The sequence below is a fragment of the Pyrgilauda ruficollis genome, unplaced genomic scaffold, assembly GCF_017590135.1.
Source record: "Pyrgilauda ruficollis isolate IOZ18807 unplaced genomic scaffold, ASM1759013v1 scaffold16, whole genome shotgun sequence".
Classification (NCBI taxonomy): Eukaryota; Metazoa; Chordata; class Aves; order Passeriformes; family Passeridae; genus Pyrgilauda; species Pyrgilauda ruficollis.
Window position 1 is genome coordinate 1,549,184 of NW_024514764.1, and position 20,806 is coordinate 1,569,989.

Sequence of the window (20,806 nt, forward strand, 5' to 3'; positions counted from 1 at the left end):
CTCTGTGACCTACCAGCTCGTGACAGCCACGCTGAGCAGCGCCGAGCATCGCTGGCGAGGCTGGAGGTCTCCTGGCTGTGATTTTTTTTTTTTTTTTGAACAAAGCCTGTGAATCCCCAAAAAAGGAGCAGGCAGCAGCCCTGGGATCTCGCGGGTGACCGAGTGTGGAGGAAGTGTAGCAAAAATTACAGACGGTGGCTGGTTTGCATCTCCTTCTGGCTGGGAGCCAGCCGAGGTTGTGAGCCCACTGCAGCATCCCTGTGCCTCCCGCTCCCCTCCGCGGGGGAACGACACTGCCGGAGCAAGGTTTTGCTTTGACCCTCTCCAAAAAGGCCTCGCTATTATAAGGATAGTGTGACCTGGAGACACCCAAAGCCTCCCAAACGGCTTAAAATAATGCTCACCACCAAAGAAACAAACTTGGACTCCAGTCAACCTTTCAAAAATAATAATAATAATCCCCGCCTGCAATAAAAAGAAGCGGCTCCAATTCTCAGCCCTCCCTCTGCCCCCATCTCCCCTCCACACACGCAGCCCCCTGCCCCTTAAACCAGCCCACAGTGAAGCCTTCAGGGACGCTGTCCCACCATTGATTTTTCATGGAAGGTGTCCAGGAAGGACGATGATGGACTGTGGGGCCGCTGCCCCCCAAGAGGAGCTGCTGGCGCGGGGAAGCTGAGATGGATCCATCAGGAAAGGGCTGTTGCTTCCCTGTTCTGTGCCTGCCGGAGCCTGGCTAGAAAATCAAGCGGAAGCCATCAAGGTAGAGGAGAGGAAGCGAGGAAGAAGAAAAAGAAGAAGCAGAAGGGCCGAAGGGCTGGGGCGAAGCAGCCATTAGGAAAGTGCTGATGCAGAGGTTCCCTCGTGTCTACGGGCAGAGTTGGAGGAGTTGCTGTTCGCGGACAAAGGCAGCAGGAGGGAGTGGAGCTTTGTAGAAGCCGGAGCCTGTCTCACTGGGTGTCTGTGTTTCATTCCCTGTCAAAAGCCTGGGAGCTGGGGGGGGAAAAGCAGGGAAGCGGCGAGCTGCAGCGCTCGCTCAGGATCAGATAGCAAGGAAACCAATAGCGGCGAGAAAAAAAAAAAAGAAAACAAAAACGGGGGGAAAAAAAAAAAAAAAAAAAAAAAAAAAAAAAAAAGAAAACCAACCCACATCAACCAACCAACCCACCCACCCTCCACGCTGAGGCTGGAACAGGCAGGTCCCTGCCAACTCCACAGCACGCAGCAAGCAGGGAAGAAGGGAAGAAGTCCACCCTCCCCGGGCAGGAGCGGAGTTGAGCCCGAAGGATATTTGATGACACTTTGGCAACGATGGGTCCCCCAGCATCTTCCAGAGCCCATTTGAGGGTGAAGGCTCCGAAAGCGCAGAGGGAGTTTGAAGCTAAATTCACCTGAGTCTGGATCTCTTGGTCGCTGGGATTTATCTATTTTTCTTTTTTTCTCCACGGGGAAACCAAACCAAGAAAAAAAACCGTGTTTGCTTTTTTTTTTTTTTTTTTTTTAATTCTTTTTTTCTTTTCTTTTGGAAGAAGATTTTTTTTTTTTTTCCTCCCTGTGGTCGGAATGGAGGGGTTGGGTCTGTGCCTAAGAAGCAGCAGCCGAACGTCGGTCCTGGGAGAAACCCGAGTGGATGTGGGGTCCCCTGCCAGCTAACTCTCCAGGAGCTGCAGCCCCACGGCCGGAGGGGCTGGATGCAGTGAGAGGTAAGTGCCGGCTCCGGTGCCTGCCGACGACAGCTCCTCCAGCTCCGTCTTAATCCCAAGTCAGAGGCAAAAACAGCAGTCTCATAGTGAGTCAATCACTTCCACCTATTGCAGCCCTAATGGAGAAATAAGACGGGGAACTTTCACAGCGGCGGCTCCACGGGGAAAGTTCCCCCTCACCCCTGTGCCATAAATGCCAGGTTTTGGGGGGGAGATGTTTTGCCAAGCGGCGTCACCGTGCCAGTGCCATGGGCCCCCTCCCTGCCCAGCCAGCACTGAGGGTATTGCTGCTGCTTTTTGGGTTCCTCTCCGCGCTCCTGCTCCCCTCTGCTCGCTTCCCCCAGCCAGCTCGCTTCCTCACCCAAAACTTTTGCACAGCGGTTGTTTTGGGCGATGCCCACGCGGGGTTATGCCCCGCGGTGCCCACGCAGGGATATTCACATGTCGGTGTGACACACACACAGCTCCTGACCCTCTCATCCCCAAATCCCCGGCTGCTGCCGGTGGGGACACGCTTGGGGTGAGCCCGGGAGCTGCGAGGCTGGGGGGGCTTGGGAGGCAAACTGCAAAGCACAGGGAAAAATCCGAGCAAGCCGAGCACGGCAGCAGCAGCAGCAGCAGCAGCAGCATAATTGCATCACTGTAATAGTATCGGCGCTGAGCACGAGCCAGGCGAGTAAAATTGTCCAGAAAATGAGCTGTACTAAAGTGCCTCCAGTTAGCAGCACCTGCACGCCTTCACTGGGTGCTCGAGGCCGTTTGTATTTTTAGAAGTCTCTCTTAATTATAGAGCAAAGAGTGTGAGAGGGAAAATGGTGTGTATTTAGCAGCATTCCCGGACAGTTTTGCAGTGAATATGAGCACAAAATCATCAAATAGCGTTTATTTTCTCCCCCCCATTGCACTTGTGATTTTGAACCACCTGTTTTGCTGTGGTGTCAGCAAACGAGGGCTGGGTTCTTTTCTTTCCTGTTCTTAGAAAGCGTGGCGTGACTTTTCCCGTGAAAAAGATGGGAAGCAGTCCTGCTGCCTTCCCTCTGCACCCCAAATCAACCCCAATTTCTGAGACCTTCCCATTCCCATCCCAGGGGTGACACTGCTGGGGACAGGGTGCTCACACGTCGGCGCCAGGTCTTCTGCAAGCAGCAAAGAGCTGGGGATGTTTTACAGGTCACTGTGAAAAAAAAATCCACAACAAACCCTGCAACAACTCGTTTTGCTTCTACAAACCTTCTTCCCCTCGTCCCCTTCTCCGCAAAAGTTTCCAGGGCCTTTTGTTTGGAACAGCAGGTGAAATTCCCTTTGTGTGAGCACAAAGCAATGAAGCCACCAGAAAATAACGAAAACAAGACTAAAAAAAAAAAAAATTAAAGAAAAAAAAAAAAAAAGAAAATCCTTGCCTGCTCTTTTCAGGCCTGGAATAACAGCGAGCGTTCCCATCCATGCCAGATAAGCTTAATAAAGCTCTGGCTTTGCTGGGGAAGGCACCGTAAAGGCCACTTTACTTCTTGCCTCTGATCCAAAACACACTTTGAAATCCTGTGTTGCCTCTGCTGCTCTTTACCCAGAAGAGTTGCTTTGCCTGCGAAGTCAAAGCAGTTTTTTTCCTTAGCGCTGGAATGACCCAGGGGGGCTGTGGCAATTCCCGTGGGACCAGCTGGGGTGGGATTTTGGTGTAGCCCTGACTCTGGTGCTCTGTAGTTTTTGGTGGTGCTCACAGCGGGGTTTTCCCCTGTCCCTGCTGGCTGGGGTGGCTTCACCAGCAGCGCAGCAGAAATGCTCCTGCTGCGGATAAACTTCGGAGGAGCTGTCGGGGGAGCTGCACCGCCAGCTGAAACCTGGCATTTCCACCCAATTCCCGTCAGCTTTAGGGGCTCTTAGGGTGGGAATGTGCTTCAGAGACACGGGAGCCTCACCCAACCTCTGTGCAGGGGGAAGGGGCTGGGTTGGCACTTTTGGGGGTGCTGTCTCCAGAAGGAGCGGGAGCGCTGTCCCTGTGAGGGGCTGCAGGAGGCACAGCTCTGTCCTGCTCTCCTGTCACACTCGGGTGTGTGGCACTTGCAGGGGACACCTTATGTAAGCAGCGATGGCAGCGCCGTGCCCCGGCCGTGCCACCCCGCTCTGGCGCTGCCAGGCCCCGCGTGGCCTCGGCCACGTCCCCGTTCTGAGGGTCCCCTCTGGTGCAGGAGCTGCTGGATCACTGTGGAAGGAGCATAACCCCCTGGCAGGGAAACAGCTCCAAGCCCAGGGCTTTGCCTGTGGGTTTTGCAGAGTTCCTGGCTGCACCCTTCCCGGCGCTGGCTCTGGCATCCCCAGCCCTGGGCAGGTGGCACCGGGCTCAAGCCCCTTTCTGGGCTCTTTTGCACCCCTTGGCTGAAGTCCAGCCCCGTTTGGGTTTGGCAGTGCAGGGCAAGGCTGGCCCACATGGATGAGGAGGGAGAAATTGTCCTCTGAGTGTGGGGACACCGGTTGGCAAAGTGTCCCTGTCCCAGATCGTGAGGCTGTCCCTCCATCCCCCTGAGTGCCCAGTGCATACCTGGCCACCTGCCCTGACCCTGCTGTGCCCGAAATGGAGGAAAGGAGAGGAAAATGTGAGCATTAAGGGTCTTGGGAAGCCCCTGTGCCCCAGGGAGCGGAGCTCAGCGGGTGTCTTGTCACTCCAGCTCCACTCCAGCTTCTGAGTTGGGGTTCAAGGGAGAAAGGTGGGAGTGTGGTGGCAGGGAGGGTCCCAGTGCTGCTCTGCACAGCTCTGGGTGACTGTGGGCTTGTCACCTCACAGGGATGTGCCCCTCTTTCACCATGCCTGGCTCATTCCTAGCTTCTTTCCTGGTTCCAGCTTGGTCCTGCAGTCCCAGCTTGATCCCAGTTCCCAGCTCACTCCCTCGTTCCCAGCTTGCAGTGAGGCAGGACTGCCGGTGGGCAATGGATTTCTTGCAAAGCTCTCTCAGATTCCCCCGTTGGACTTTTGAAGCATCTGGTATCACTACCTCAGCGTCATTACGAATTAATTAACATTAATTTCCTGCTCTGGCATCTCCCATTGCTGGGACCTTTAGCCTGGGCTTTTTTCTCCTCCCCGACATCCCCAGACAGAAATGGCCAGATCCAGACCGTGCCTGACAGAAAGCCAGGGAGAAATCACCAAACGGTGGGGCCGTGGTGTCCCCATCCCTGTCCCCATCCCACACCAAGGCAGGGCATGCTGCCGGGATCCCGATGGTTTGGTAGGCAGGATAAGGCTGATCCCGGGGGAGCCCCGGTGCTGCCAGCCCTGCCTGTCCCCTCTCCGTGCCCCCGGCACGGGGGATGGGTGTTTTGGGGATGGCTGAGCCGGGAGATGCCGGCTGTGCCATCCCTCCCCTCCGTTTCCCCTCAGGGATGCAGGGCAGGTGAGGCCGGGGCTGTCCCGCAGGGGAAGGATCTCCCCTTCAGCTCCGGGAAACCCTGATGGTGGCTCCCCAGCTTGTGCTGGAGGCACAGGGATGCTCCTCTCCGGGATGCTGTTCCAGGGACGCTGATCCCCAGGAGGTTGATGGCAGGGATGCTGTCGCAGGGATGCTGGCCCCAGGAAGGCTGTCCTTAGGGATGCTGACCCTAGAGATCTGTGAGGATGGGGATAGAGATGCAGCAGGCTGGGATCGGGGCTGGATCCTTTGCATCCTGCTCCGTGGGTCACTCCGAGGGAGGCACAGCCCGGGAGTCACAGCCTGACCGCCTGGCTCCTTCCCTGAGCTCTCACCGGCACGGCTGAGCCCTGGAGAGCCCGGCAGGACTCAGTGGGATGTGGGTGCAGCACCCGCTGCCTCCCAGCCCCATCCCACCCCACCCCTTGCCCCATTCCCTGCCCCACAGCGGCACAACCCTCCCGTCCCCCCACTGCCACCCCCGTGCCACCCCCGTGTGCCCCTGACAGGGCCACAGCAACCCAAGGGCCACCCCAGCCCCTCCTGCAGCCCTTGCGGACTGGGCTGAGCTGATGGGGCTTTTCCCCCAAACTCCCAAGCCCCGTGGCTGGGGCGGGGTGGGGGTGGCAGCCCCGGGGGGGGGCCGGGGGACAACCCTGGTGTCCTACATCCCCAGAGCTGGCTCGGGCTTACGTAACGGCCGTGCTGCAGTGTCTGCTCTGCTCAGCGCCAGTGCCACCGGCGGAGCTGCAGCGCGAGCCCATCTCCCTGGATATTTGCTTTTTGGGGACAGGGAGGAGGGAGGGGAACACCTGCAGGGTAGCTGAGCTTCAGAGAGTGGCCAGGATCTGGAGGGGGTGGTTGGTAGGGCTGGCTGGGTGTGAGGCTGAGGTGTTTGCTCCCAGATCCTTCTGGCAGTGACCTTGGGGGCCAGAGTTGCCCCTGGGTGCAGCACCCTGTGGAAGGAGGGGTTAGGGATGGTGACAGCAGAGAGAGCCCTGCCCTAGTCCTAAGGAAGAGGTCAGGTTGGAGTCCCTGCTGCACCCCCTGCCACCCACAGTGCTGTCTCTACCCTCTCGGAGAGCATGGTGCAGGTGGGGAAACTGAGGCAGGAGGCTGTGACATCCTGTGGGAGGAGGTACCCTCTGGGTGGGGAGGGGATGGGGAATTACCAGCTCCTCGGAGAACTCTGGGTTGGAGATGCCCCAGCTCGGCCCAAGCTCTGTCCCCAGAGCTGGTGTCCCCACTCAGGGTTGGCACAGGGCGCAGGGACGTGCTGGCACTCGGAGCAGCCTGGCAGGGAGGTGCAGCTCTGGAGTGTGTGTGACATGGCACGGGCCATGGGGGGACACCAGGCTGGCTGCAGCACCCTTCGTGTCCCAGCTTGAGTGCCCAGGAAGCCACAGGGTGCTGGAGCTGGGAGCTCCCTGCCAGGCTGTGCCAAGGCCATGGTCTGGCAGAGGACCAGCGTGTCACCAGCGTGTCACCAGTGTGTCACCAGTGTGTCACCGTGCCTGACCACTACCAAGTGCTGGGGTGCACCTGGGATCTGACCCAGCCCTGGGAGCCCCAGGGGCTGTGGGTGGGCCCAGGGGCTCAGGGTGGTACCTGCTGGAGGTCCTTCCCCAGCTGAAATGTCACCACAGTCCCACTCTGTGACAGCTCTGCTCCGGCTGGAAGCAGGAGGAGGGTCGGTGTCCCAAAGGTCACCCGGTGCTGTGGGGACATGGTGAGTCCCTGGCCCATCCTGCTCGTGCAGGACCATCCAGTGCCACCAGCAGCTGGGCTGTGCCTCTGTGGTGCCTCATGGCAATGCCTCCAGCTGTGAGTGCCACCTGCCCTCAGGGGTGCCCGGCAGGGCAGCAAGGATGTCCCTGCAGAGCTGTGGGAAATCCCAGAGTGATCCCAGTGTGAAATACGTGGTGTCATCCGTCAGTGACAGCCAGGGTGACCCCAGGGACCGAGGCAGTGAGACCACCCTTTTGTCTCCCCCTTTGCCCCTCGTTCCCAGGCTCAGCTGGCATTTCTGCCAGGGCTTGGAGGGATGGAGCCCCAGCACCCCCAGCATTCTGCTGAGTCCCCTGCCCTCCTGGGCATCCCTGCTCGGCACAGGGACCCTGCACCCCAAAGCCAGGGGGAACCAAGGACACCAGTGAGCTCATCCCTCCTGCCTGGGCTGGGAAAATCATTGCATTGTGCTCCCTGCAAGAGGCTCAAAGGCCTTTGGTTCCCTTTTAGGATGTGGCTGGAAAGGAGCCACCAAAACAAATGCCAGGAAAAATCAGCCTTCAGCAGTGGCTACTTTCTTCCTGGGATCTGAATGTGGATCCCTCACCTTAGGGAGCCTTTGGGGAGCCCCCAGTGCTTGGGCTGTAGGGACAAAACTCACCCCAACACAGGCCCTTCATTTCTGCCAAATTCCAACCTGTTGGATGATTCAAATGTTGGGGAGGAGTCTCTGGATCGTGCTGCCCTTTGTGTCTGCAGCAGCACAGGGCAGCCCTGGCACAATCCCCTGGAGGCTTGGGGCACCTGGCATGGGGGGATCTGGCAGTGGGATCTCTCAGCTGGGCTGAGAACACCCTCCAACTCGTTACACACATGGGCCAGCTAATCTCCATCTGACAGCGAGTCATCCTTCCCACCGTGCTGAGGGCTGCGCTGACAGTGCGCTTAAAGGGGCTGATGAATTAAGTGCATCTTATAAATACATCAGATATTAAAATCCCCGTGTAATTACGGTGCAATGGATGGTGTGTGGTGCTGAAGGGGAAGCAATTCAGCAGAGCAAAGGAGTTGCAGTGAGAGAGGAGAGGCAGTGAAGCATAATTGCACCCAGCTCCGCTCTGCTGGGGTAGAGCAGGGGCTGCTTTGGGGCTGCAGCGTCCCAGGGCTTGTCTGGGACACTGCAGGGACTGGGGAAATTGAGTTGGACCTGCAGGGTTTCGTGGAGGGGAGTGAGAGAGGGCTGTGCTCTGCTTCATCCCTTGCTCTCCCAGGGAGGAAGGCACCCTGCTCCCAGTCTGCCTCTGGCCACACAGATCCACAAGCTTTGGCCATTGCTCACTCCAGCATCCCAGCACTGCTCCCATGTGTGACCAGCAGTCAGTGCTTGAGCAAATCTAAGACAAGAGAACCTCCCTTCCCTTCCCTTCCCTTCCCATTGCCCTTTTCTTTCCTCTTTGCTATCTTCATTCCTTTCCTTTCTTTTTTTTCTGTCTCCCCCCTCTCTTTTCCCCTTCTGGTTTTTTTCTTTTTTTATTTTTTTCTTTTTTTTTTTTTTTTTTTTTTTTTCCTGCTTTTCCCTTTCTCTCTCCTTTCCCCCTTTCCTGCTCCATGTTCCCAGCCCCAGGCAGCTGCAGGTGTGTGAGCTGCCCGCAGGGGCAGCTCCAGCTGGTCAAACAGCCCCCCATCATTCACATACTCACATTCCAGCACTGCTGGCACAGGGGGAGTTTTTTTGTGCTTTCAGCCCCCCCTGCCCCAGGGAGGGGGTGCCACCTGCAAGGGACCCTGTGGTCAGAGTGTCCCCAGCACGATTTGGCTGTGGATCTGCCGGAGCAAAGGCTTTGCCTTGATGAGCCGGTGCTGCTCTGCTCCTTAATGATGTGGAGCGGCGCCATCGCCAGACAATGAGGGAGTGATGTCCCAGGCTCTAAAGGGGCACAGAGCCAGCGGGTGTGGGGTGCTGGGGGTGCTGGGGGTGCTGTGGGGTGTTGTGGGATGCTGTGAGGTGATGTGAGATGCTTTAGGATGCTGTGGGACACTGGGGGATGCTGTGGGATTCTGTGGGACACTGTGGAGTGCTGTGAGATGCTTTAGGATGCTGTGGGATGCTGTGGGGATGCTGTGGGGTGCTGTGAGGTGCTGTGGGATCCTGTGGGATGCTGTGGGACACTGTGGGACGCTGTGGGGTGCTGTGGGATTTTGTGGGACACTGTGGGATGCTGTGGGACACTGTGGGATGCTGTGGGGTGCTGAGGTGAGACACCCACCTGGGAGCATCAGTGACCCACCCCACCACCACCCACAGTGCTGCCTCCTCCTCCTCCTCTTCCTCCTTCCTCCTGCTCTTCCTCCTCCCTGGAAGGGCTGAGAGTCACACAGGACATTGTCCCCATCGTGTCCCCACGCTTGGTGAGGACACAGGGCCGTGTGATGCCTGCCTCTGCTTGTGCAACAGTGTTTGTTCACTAATCAGCACAATCTGGCAGCCCACACCGTTCTCCCAGTCATTAATTATTATTAATTATTTGTTATGCAAATAGGGTTGAGGAGCACAGCGCTGAAGGCAGCACAAACACAAACAGTCCTGGGCCTGGTGTTTATGTAATGGTGGCAGGGCAGCACCGTGGAGGGCCTGGAGCCACCCCAGCTCTGTGTGCTGGCCCCTGCCTGGGGTCCCCTGGGAGCTGGGGACATGCTGGTGGCATCAAGGACAATCGGTGCTGGTGCTGGAGGGGTCTGCAGGAGTGCTGGATGTGGGCTGGTACAGGGAAAATGGTGCTTTTCAGGGTCCTGGGGGAGAAAGTTGGTGACCCAAGGGAGGTGTGTTGGTGGTGGGTGGCTGAGGTGGGAAAGGAGATCTCTGTGTTTTGTGGGTGCTGAGGATGTCCTGCCCCACTCTTTTCCCTGTGGTCCATCCCTAGGAATGGTGTCTGGGGAGGAGCTGGGATGTTTCACCAAAGCTGGTCAATAAGTGGCAGTTTCCTGCCTCCACCCCCCACTGGATGGTGGATGGGGCTGGGATCCTGTGCATCCCTCCCAGCCCACTGCCTGGTGCTGGTGGGGCATTATTTTGGTGCTCCCCATCTTCCCCTTCCCCTCCATCTGGGGCTCTCTGCTCCATCCATGGCTTTGCATGCCTCTGATCTCACCACCGACCCCAAATGCAGCCACCCATCACATCCCTGTGCCACAGAGCAGCAGCACCAGTGGCACCGTGCCACAGGGACACAGGCTGGCAGCAGCAGGGCCCTACCCAATCCCTGCTTGAGCAGTGGGGAAGGGAACTGAGAAAAAAAAAAAAAAAGGAAATTAAAGAGAGGAAAGGATTAATAAGGATCCTGCCTCAACCACAATGGCTTTGTTTCAGGAGAGCTGATACCACACGCTGGCTAACGCTGCTCCTCAGAGGGTTTTGGGAAGCAGAGAGGTTTTGGCCATGCCCAGGTACAGATTTGGTGTGCTGTCAGTGTGGTCCCTGCCCAGCCACTGATATTCCCTCGTGTCTGCTGCTGTCCCCAGCCAAGTGCTGCACCATGAGGCCACCGTTGACATAAAGCAGAACCCTGGCAGAGTGGAGATTTGGGGGAAGAAATGTGTTCTCACAAGGCAGTGCCTGTCCTGGGTGCTGCTGTGGAGCCATGCCCTAGGACATGGGCCAGCCTGGAATCTGGAGGGCTGCTGCTCCTGCTGCACAGGGCATCACCCCACAGTCCGTGTACAGTCCACCCTGACTGCCCTGGGCACAGAACCACCCGTGTGTTTCTAACAACTCCCTCTGTCAGACACCAAGCTCCGTGTGGATCACCTGTACATCCGTGTATGTGCCTGTATATCCCTCCCCAGGGTGGTATTTGCTTTTTGCACTTCCCAGATCCCTCAGCCGCTGCCCCATAAGGCTGCTTCCCGTATTTCCTCCATCCCGGGGTATTTGCCCTTTAGAGGAACATTTCTTTAGAGGTATTCCCAGCAGGGATGGGAGAGGAGCGGCACTTTGCACAAGCTATGCTCAGAGCTGCAGCGATGTCCCGACAAAGCTCTCCCATTTATTCCTGTGCCTGATGTCCGTGGGGAGCTCAGCCTCTTTTCTTCCTTCTCCGCTACAGGAATCAGCTCTGGCTGCTGCCAGGGTTATCTCCATCCTCCAGCTTGCAGCACGCTCTGCTGGCTCCCCGTCCCTCCGAGGGCTGGGGCTCGACCCCGGCAGGGCAGCGAGGGCTCCTGCAGCGGAGCACCAGCGCTTTGTTCTCCCATCGCCAGCAATAAGCTCGGAGATAAAATCAGGAGAAGAACTGGGGACTTGTGGAAGTTCCCTGCCTGCCGCCTGGGCACTCGTGCGTGCTCTCTGCCCCATCCTGATGCCAAGGCTGAGCCGGGGGCTGCAGGGAGGGCTGGAGCCAGATGCCTGTTTCTAATAAAGCTCGGCCCCCGCCGAGAGCCGCGCTCAGCCGCGCCCGCTCCAGATGATCCCGGCGGGGAAGCCGCCGCCGGACGGACCTCGTGGTACACGTGAAAAGCAGCTGAAGGTGAAAGCATCTTGCATCTGTGCGCTGGCCGTGATTTGTGGCATAAGGATGCTCTAAGGAGCATCTTGGCCCGGGGCTGTGCCCCGTGGGGGGCTCGGGGGGCAGCGGAGGCCGGGGCGCTGCGTGGAGCGCAGCAGGAAGGAAGCGCTCGGCGAGGACACAGCCAGCACTGCGTGCACGTCCTTACATGTGTGCTATTTTCAGCTTGACGGGGAGCAGGCCAAGTTCTCCAACAGATTGAGTTGGGAGCTGAAATCCTCCTCTCCTCCTCCCCGCTGCCCAGCACCCACTTGCTGCAGGCGCGGCGGGTCCGAGCGCGCCGCGGGCAGCTCGCTGTGCTCCGCGCAGTCCGTGCTCCCAGCCCGCTCCCGCTCCCACTGCTGCCGCTGCCCCACCTCGTAGCAAGGCCACAGGGTCTGACCCTGCTCAGGAACCGGCGGCTGCAGCTTCTCCCTTCCCCACTTTGGGCTGGTCCAGACACTGCCACCAGCATCCTCCCAAACCCAAACCTAACCCCATCCCATCATGGATCTTCAGCATCACCTGCCTTTGGCTTCACTCATGCACATTCCCACCTGCTCCATCCTTGCTTTTTTCCCTCCTCCCCTCCTTCCTCCTCTTCCCAAATTCCCCCTTACCCCCATCACTTTGACCCCTCCAGAAGTGCAGCCGTGTCCCCGCCCTGTTTGAAATGTGGGAAAGAAACTCATGTGCAACTTACTGTCTCGGCACCCTGTAATTATTTTGTCAGCCAAAAAACACTTTTGTCAACCCCCCACAGGCAAACTGGGAAGGGATGGATGGGGGAGAAGTACCTGACACCACTCCCTGCTTTTTTCCCCCTTTTCCTATCCAGGCTTTTGTTTTACATGCGGGACAAGCTTTGGGTTTTTTGTCCTTTCCCTCTCCACATGTTTCAACAACTGTCTAGAGAGAATGAAAGGAATAAGGGAAATGTTGCAGGAGAGCAGCAAGGCTGGAGAAAATGTATTGCCAGAGGCTGGGTCTGCTCAACAAAGTGCAATTACACAATGGGAGGAGAAAGCTGTTTGGGTCCAGAGAGGGGTTTCCAACCAGGACTAATGGAGCTTCAGGCGTGGTCACCTGGGATGGCCCCAAAATGTTCAGGTGCTGGGGGGGACATTAAATGGCTCCTTCTGTCCAGCACATGAGATGCTCTGAGGGGTTTTACAGTGGGAGGTCAATGGCATTGGTTTGCTCCATCCTCAAAGCAACAAACTCAGTGACAGTGGCTGCCTGGCCCAATCCTGGGGGCCCAAACCCTTCTCCAGGGCCAAGCCCCTAAAGGAGCCAGGGTTGTCCTCGATGTCATCTCTCCCGCTGCAGCTTCAGGAGGGGTGTCCCTTTCTCAGCCCCTTTATCTTCTCTGATGAGTGTCTGGGATCACAGCAGCAGCTGACAACAGCCCTTTCCTCCAGGAAAAGGGTGGAGGCGCTTGGATTCAGCATTTCGTATGGCCTTGAGGACAGATGGGCTTCCCGGGGACAGGCAGACGGTGTGGGGGGGACAGGCTCTACGCCAAGTATGGGGACCTCTGATTTGGGTTCTGCAGCCTGGGAATGTGGCTCTCCTTTTCTTCCCTGCTTTTCTTTTGGCTGGCACTTGCCCGAGCACAGGGGCGAGCTGCCTTTGCCAGCCTCTGTCACATGAGCACCACGGGGAGTTTGCACAGAGCTGATCCCCTCTCCCTAACCTTTCCACTAATGAGGAAGCAAATTCTTGGGATGGCTGCAGCGCTGGAAGGTCGGAGCCATCACAGCCTGGCAGCCCCATGGCTCTGCCAACGGTCCCATCCTCCTTTCCCACATCCTTGGTGGTTTAGGGTGTAAAGAGGAGCTGGGAACGGGATGTGCTGGAAGGTCAGAGCCATCACAGCCTGGCAGTCCCATGGCTCAGCCCATGGTCCCATCCTCCTTTCCCTTAGTGGTTTAGGGTGTAAAGAGGAGCTGGGAACGGGATGCTCCAAGGAAATCTCATGTCCAGGATGGCACCATTGACTGGAAAAATTATGCGCACAAAGCAAAGGCGAGCCCTGCCTAACGAACAGGCGGTCGTTAACTCTGTGTTGAAGTGTTTGCAGGTCTCCAACACAGAGAAAAAAAAAAAATCCCCAGAACCCACTTGCAAATGCTGCTCATCTAATTAGGGTACCAGAAAGGCTCATCCATCCTTATGTGTCCGGCGTGTCCTCAAACACGCACGTGAAATCCGGGCCATCAAACACTCGGAGCCGGCATCGCAGCGAGACGCTCCCGTCCGGAGACAGGTCTTTAAATCATCCCCGAGCTCTGGGAAAACTGCAGACAGCTCGAGAGCGGAAAATGAAAAGGCAAAACGTTGCTCCTGGAGCTCTTGCCCTGAATTATTTGCTCAGCTTTAATAATAAGTTACACACAAGCCGAACTGAAGCTGCTCAGATGGTTTTATGGGGAAAACCAGCCCGGTGGATGCTGCCGAGCAGTGCCTGGGCCCTTGGTCCTCCAGCACCTTTGGGAACTGATGGGGTCTGGGAACATAAGCTGGGAAAAGAGGGAAAAAAATCCCTCTTTAATGGGCTTTTGTGCAGTATGTGGGTGTGGGAGCTGGGATTGAAGCTTTTCATTGATGGTCCTGGAGCTGGAGGGGACAGCGGTGCTGGGGATGATGTTGCTCTGTCTCCTCTTTACTGTCCCTGTTGCTCCCATGGGTGAATAACTGGCAGGTACCAGCAGGGAAAACTCTGGGCTGTTTCCCTGCCTTATTCTAGGCTAGTTTGACTAAATCTGGCTCGTTTAGGATGAATCACTCTAGCACTGCTGGTTGTGACCTGCTGGCCACTGTGCTTGCTGAGCTTCTGCAATTTCTCTTTTATTGGTGAAAATGAGAAGTTGCTTTTTCTGCCCTTTTCTCTGGGATCACAGATTGCAAATAATGATTGCCTTAAACACAGGCTATTTCCCAGCTTGCTGGGGATGGGATTGCTGGGTGTTCAGTGCTCCTGGCACCAGGAGCCAGGCCAGCTCTGTGTTAACACAGTCCAACAAGCATCTTAATTTAACTCTCTGTAATTTAACTCTCCTTTATTTAACTCTCCCCCTTCTCAACTTTATCTTTTTTAATGGAGCAGAGTGGATGAGGTCTTGCCATGAGCCATGTGTTGCATCCTGCACACCAGGCTCTCTGGGATGGTTTCCATGTGTTTCTCATGGAAAGGTGATGTCTGGGCTGGATCCTGCTCAGTTGAGCTGCAATGGATCCCATTTTCTCTTGTGCCTGATTCTATGGGATCACATAGAGCACAAGGAACTGTTCACAATGAGTGCCTGTAGCTGAACACATCTCCCTGGATTTATTGGTTTCTGTTTGCTGCTTTTTCTCCTGTTTCTTTCCATGGGATTATTTATAGCCAGGCCAACTCTTCTCCCACCCTTCTCTCCCTCTGACATCCCCAGGTGTTGCCTTGAGGAGGCAGGTAGCTTGTTCCCAGTGAAAGATGCTGTCAAGGCTTAGCCCAAGGGCACAGGTATAAAACTTCCTGCAGGAACAATTTGCTGCAGGAATTGTGCTGAACCAGCCAAACTGGGTGGTTTCAGGGGATCAACCAGGACTGCACTCAGATGATCTCACCCGCTTGCTTCCAGCCTGATCCCATTGCTTGTGTAACTCAAACATGTTTTGTAAGGAAAATATAACCTGATGATCCTTCCCCCTGTGGACTAAGCCAGGATCTGATTTTGGTGTTTCTGGCAATAGCAAAATATAAATTTTTCCCCACATCTTCTTCTCTTTGTGACTCCCATAAGAGCCCTGAGGATTCTGCTGAAGCCCGAAGACAGCAGCAGGTCTGGGCACATGGTTAAAGGTGTAGATGAGACACTTGGGGACATGGATTAGTGGTGGCCATGGCAGTGCTTGGTTAACTGGGTGATCTTAGAGACCTTTTCAAACCCTAATGATTCTGTGTGGTGCAGAAAGACAGGGAGATCTCCAGGGACCCAAAGAGTGGCTCCACATTCGCCTTGGGTCTGACAGGACCCAGCAACCTTTCCCTCAAATGGAAAATGTGCTTTTGGGGTAAAAAACCCCAACAAAACACATGAAAAAAAATCAGTAGCTGTGATGCCATCTGTGTCTGCAGTGTGGCACAGCGGGGACAAGCTGTGCCCAGACTGCTGAGCACCTATGCCAGGGAGCTGAAAGAGGTGGCACGAGCCTTCCTCCTCATTTTCTCCCCTTGGGAGAGGAATGTCCTGTTTCTCTTGGGAACAACATATCTCCTTGGCATCTCTCTCTTTAGAAGCTTTGATTTCTTTTCCAACTGCAGCTCTCTAGCCTCAACAGCATGTCTTGGATATTTTTTTCCCACCGGTCCCCCTCCTGTTGATCCCAGGGGGAAGGCTGGTTGGAAACCTCTCCAGCAGCCCAGGCAAGAGGCAATGGAGGGCTGGGGGCAGCAAGTTGCCAGTTCATTTGTTTTCCTCGATGGGGTTTCAAAAAAAAGTGATGGGCTGATGAGTTTGGAGTCTCAGGGGGGCAATTTCCCTGGCAGCATCCAAGTTGTGTCACCTCTCTGCTTGGCTCTGTGACGACAGTGTTGATTTGAATTCTTCCAACTTAAGACTGATTTAAATGATGGTGAAGTTGGGGGGTGGCGTGTGGGAGTAGAGCACTGAGCACTATTCTTTTTCGGTTGTCATATGCCTCCATAAAGACTTCTGCCTTGGGGATTTGCATAGATCCGTGGTCCAGATTGTGCTGCAAAACCCACCGGTGGTCCTCAAAGCTATGGCAACGCTTCTGTGCTGGCTCCTGAGGCAGATGAAGCTGGGAAGTTTAGGTGTGTTTGCGAGTCCTATGCCATGATTGTTCCTTTTCGGGTTTGGGGGATGCAGGCGGGGCTGGGAGTGCAGCTGGGAGACCCCACTCCCCTCCTGACCAACAGCTTTCCCCTTCCTCTTCAGCCCCACGCCCTGGGGAATGTCTGGCTGCATCTCTATTCTATTCTATTCTATTCTATTCTATTCTATTCTATTCTATTCTATTCTATTCTATTCTATTCTATTCTGTTAATTTTCTATTCTATTCATTTTCTATTCTATTCTATTCTCCTCAGCATGTTCTTCTTCGCTGAGCTCTCCCAGCCTTGCACTCCAAACCACTCTAATTTGATGGCAGGATGGTGAGGTCAGGAAAAAAAACCCAACATTCTCAATGTTTTTGTGAAAAATAGGTGTTTGGGTAATGACCTCATGGGGAGGGAGGCTGCAGAGTGAGCCAGTCTCCTACCAGTGAAACCGCAGGAGGCGAACGAGTGGGATTGTGCAAATGTCCCAGCCACAGGGAAAGCTTAATTCCGTGGTTGTAATAGCTGAGGACACGCACATCTGTAGGGAAGCAGGCTCCCTTCCTCGCGCTGCTCCCAGAAGGGCTTGTTTGTTTAATTTTATCTCGCCGAGAAAATTATAAAAGGAAAAAAAAAAAAATACAACCACCACTCTGTGGTTTCACTCAGCTGCAGCACAAAACCACCCCAGCGGAGCCTGGAGAGCGCCGGGAGCGAAGCCCTCGCCTGAGCCCAGGTATTTCCGTGGGGAAGAGGGGCAGCGAGGGGCCGTGCGACAGCGGCAGCCCCCGCGCTCTGCCAGGACCCCGCTGCCTGCTGGCACAGGGCCAGGCAGGATGGAGCCGGCTGTAGGAATCGTCGGAGCTGGAGAAATCCCCACATCGCACTCGCTAGTCTGCCCTCCCACCTCCACACCGTGCTGATAAACCCCACTGCCCAGGGCAGCGGCACCCTGGAAGGAGGGAGATATTTGCCCTTTGAGAGGATGGAGGAGGATGGGGGTCTCTGGGGTCCCCAGAACAACAGCCTGGCTTGCCCAGGTGCCACCAATGCACCCTCTGGCCGAGCAGAGTGGGCGAGGCTGGATTTTGGGGCAGAAAGTTGAGATCTTTGTGGTGGTTGGTGCTGTGCAAGCTGCCATGTAAACCCCGGCACAGAGATGGCTGGTGCGGCTGGGAGCGCCTGTGCTCTGGTTTCAGCTCGTTTTCCTCGCTGTCATTAGTTTAAATTTCCGAGGGAGCCTGGGCTTGGCATCAGACGCTGACATCCTTTAATTTAACAAATGCAAAAACGGGAGCGTTTCCAAGCGGAGCGATTAGAAACGTCCCGCAGCCGCGGTGTCGGGCGCTGGCCGGGCCGTCGCCCCGCGCTGTCACCGCCACCCCGCTCCCCCCGCCGGCTGAGACCTCCCACACTCGTCACACGGGTGTGACATGCCATCATCACCATCCCTGCCCGCTGCTCCGCGCTGCCGGGAGCTGCCGAGGGGCCCGGCTGGCAGGGAGCAACAGGGGGGCTGGATGCAGGAGCGCGGCTCGCCGAGGGCAGGGACGGGGCCGTGCCCCCCGTGCCACCCCCACAGCACCCACTGAGATCCCGTCACCCCTTCGCCCTGGCAAGGCCTTCTCCCCCTCCGGGCTTGCGTAGGATGGCGCGTGTCCCCCCTAAGCTGCTTAATGAGGGTTAAGAAGCTAACGGGCTTATTTCCAGCAATGGTTTCCACAGCTCTGCAGGTGTCCCTGGAAGCGGAGTGGCCCTGCTCCCACCCGCGAGCATCCTGCTGGTGTTCCCACCAGCCAGCCTGTGCTGCCACGAGCTTGTCAGTGCTCAGCCAGCTGCCTGAGTCAAATCAGTGGCAGTTTTCAGGGCGTTTTAACACCCTGTGACAAAGATCCAGGCTGTGGTTTGGGTAGGGAAGGGGAGTAGGGGGGTGGCATCCCTATGGATACATCCCCCACCGCCCTGGTCCCTCTCGCTCTGCCTCCAGAGCATCTCTGCAGCATCCCTGGGCGGTCGCCTGGCGACGGCCGCCGCGGGTTGCCACAGCGACGGAGCCTTCGCTCAGCATCCCTCCAACTCTGCAGCCTTGGCCGAAGTTGGCGAGAGAAAAATATCCCGGGGAAGATACTCTGTCTTCCCCTGGGGTAGCAAGCGCAGGGCTGGGGAAACTGAGGCACAGCTGGTGGAGTTGGAGGCAGCTGTGAGGCGATGGAGAAGGGTTTGGAAGTCGCCTGTGAGGTGCAATGGGATAAAGAGTGGTGGGAATGGGGCTGGTAGAGGGCAGGGGGTGACTGCAGTGTCTGAGGTGGGGGTCAGCACTTTGGGGGGCAGGTGCTGGTGCAGCACCTCCACACTAGTGCTCCCAGCAGCAGCCATCGATTGTCACCATGGCAATGCCAGCTGTGCTCAGGTTGTCACCTGCCGCGACATCCAGCACGTGCTGGGGTGGGCTGCAGCGGTGTGCACACCCTGGGGGGCTCAGCCACCCAGAACCCAGACTAAAACCTGGGGTCCCCTACACAGGATGGGGAGATGGCCACAAAACCATCAGGGTCCCTCAGGAATGGGGTTCCACAGGGTGACTGCTGGCACAGGCTGGTGCCTGGCTCTGGGGACTCTCTGTGGTGAGAGAGAGGAGGGTGAGACCCTTTGGGGTGACCATGCAATGGTGGCCCCCACCAGCCCCAGCATGGAGGGCTCCCCCCCAAACCAAGCCTATAATTAAAGGCGATGTCCATGGAGGGCGAGGAGAGCTTACGTAACTTCAGCGTTTGGAAAATTCTTTCTGCTCCCTTATCGGCTTTATAAATATCTTGACCTGGGGCCAGGCCAGGCAGAGGGGAAGGCGATGACAAAGGCTGCTGCCAGTCCCCACGCTCAGGCCTCTCCAGCCACCGTGCCTCAGTTTCCCCACCTCTATGGACAAAAGCATCCCTCCTTCTCCCGCTGCTGTGCTCAGGCAGCTCCTTGCTGCCTGTGGGAGCAGAGAGTGTTTTTCCCCTCCAGAAGAAACAGAGGGGGATTTTTCTTCCTCTCCTGAAATAGGCTTGGTGGTGGTTTTGGTTCAGAGACCTCCTTAAGTGGCAAGACCAAAGAACCAAGGTCCTGCCTGCAGCACCTACTGCCTTGCCCTAATCTGGTATCACAACCCCCAGGTTTGAATTTGTTGCGTCCTTCTTGCTGGTCTTTGATGTCCTGAAAGTCCCTGGGCGGGGGTCATGCAGTGCCTTAGCCACTGTGTTTTCCCAGCAGGATGCTGGGGGTGGGTGCCTGTCCTGTCCCCCCTGCTCCACACAGCCCCCCGACCCCCTGCCACGGCACATCCGAGCCAGGGCACAGTGGGATGCTGCTGCACGGCTGCTGACCACTGCAGGAGCTCCAGGCTTTGAGGGGGGGCTGCAGCAGGTCCCCTGCTCACGTGCACTCGCATTTACGCCACTTGCAGAGTTCTGTGCCCGCGGGGATGTCGGAGGGCGGCCGGGGCCGTGTCGATAGCAGCACGCACGGCACACACGGCCAAGGGCGGCGGGGCCGGCGTTGTGTAACTCTCCGTGAGGCTCTTCACCAGGGGCATGTCACCCTGTCCCAATGCCACCAGACTTGTCATCCTCCCCAGTGCCACCAGACTTGGCCCCTGCCCCAGCCACGGGGTCCTTTTGCTCTGTGCCCTCCCATTGCCATCACGGCCCCCCAGCCATGTCAGGATGCTGTGTGATGTCTATTTTTACTGCTCAAGGGATGCTGGTGGGCAGGACCAGGACCCCAGGTGTTCTGCAGGCTGTTGTGGCTGGCAGCAGCATGACACCACCATTACCTCCCCAAATCTTCCTGTGGCAGCATTTTGGGTTTTCCTGCTGGTGCTCTTCTCCTTGTCAGCCCGTGTGTGCACACAGCAGTGCCCGGGCTCGCCAACGCCAGGCTTTGCACTCGCCTTGTTCGTTGTAGGGTTGCACAAGGACACACGTGGGGGTTGTTATTTTAGGGCTGGCCAAAAAAAAGTAGGGATCCCTTCATTGCTGTTGTGATCCTGCAGTGTGTGCCTGAGCAAGCCACCCACCAGTGACCTGCTCTGTGCAAAGGAGCAGAGGGGAAACACGGGCAGATGTGCACCAAACCTTGATGGTTTAAAAATGACCTTTTAGATGCCTTAAATGCCCAGATCTCTGCCACAGGCTCTGTCTCTGCAGAGCCCCTAACAACGGAACCCGAGGCTGGGATAATGAAATAATGAATCAGAAATAATGAATCCTTTTAGGGATGTCTGTCTGGTTCCTTCATGGCCACCTCAATTTGAACAGAGCTTTCCAAGCAAGGTGGGTGGCTTGGGAGGAACAATGGTAGCCCTGGGTGGTGGCAATGGGTGCCCTGGGATGTGGCAGTGGAGTGTCCCACAGCACGTCACCCCCAGGCTGTGGGCTACCAACATCAGTGGATGCTGATGTCGGGCAGAGATTTGACTTCTTGCTGCCAGGGCCAGGCTGAGAGGGCACCCATGGCTGGTCCCCGTGGGCAGGGAATGAGGGAGGATTAATTGAGTCTCTGATCTCTGACGGCGAGAGGGGACGAGAGCAGTGACCCCCCCAGCGTTATGCAACGCCTGTGCTA

At 56.7% G+C, this 20,806-nt stretch overlaps 1 protein-coding gene and 1 long non-coding RNA gene across 3 annotated transcripts in view; one reads left to right on the plus strand and one right to left on the minus strand.

The window, feature by feature from the left end:
* The first annotated feature begins 1,147 nt into the window (after positions 1-1,147).
* Positions 1,148-20,806, plus strand: part of LOC121350761 (ATP-sensitive inward rectifier potassium channel 12) — a 32,766-nt gene continuing 13,107 nt past the window's right edge. Inside the window, exons 1-2 of one of the 2 annotated variants that reach the window (XM_041462395.1) lie at positions 1,148-1,703; positions 10,939-11,358. The gene's annotated coding sequence lies outside the window, so the exon portion shown is untranslated. The remainder of the gene's footprint in view (positions 1,704-10,938; positions 11,359-20,806) is intronic. The other variant, XM_041462392.1, reaches the window with a different exon arrangement.
* Positions 1,482-3,329, minus strand: LOC121350762. The gene is made up of 2 exons (XR_005954712.1): positions 2,065-3,329; positions 1,482-1,819 (listed from the first exon to the last, which is right to left on the minus strand). It is a non-coding gene; the product is annotated as an uncharacterized LOC121350762 (long non-coding RNA).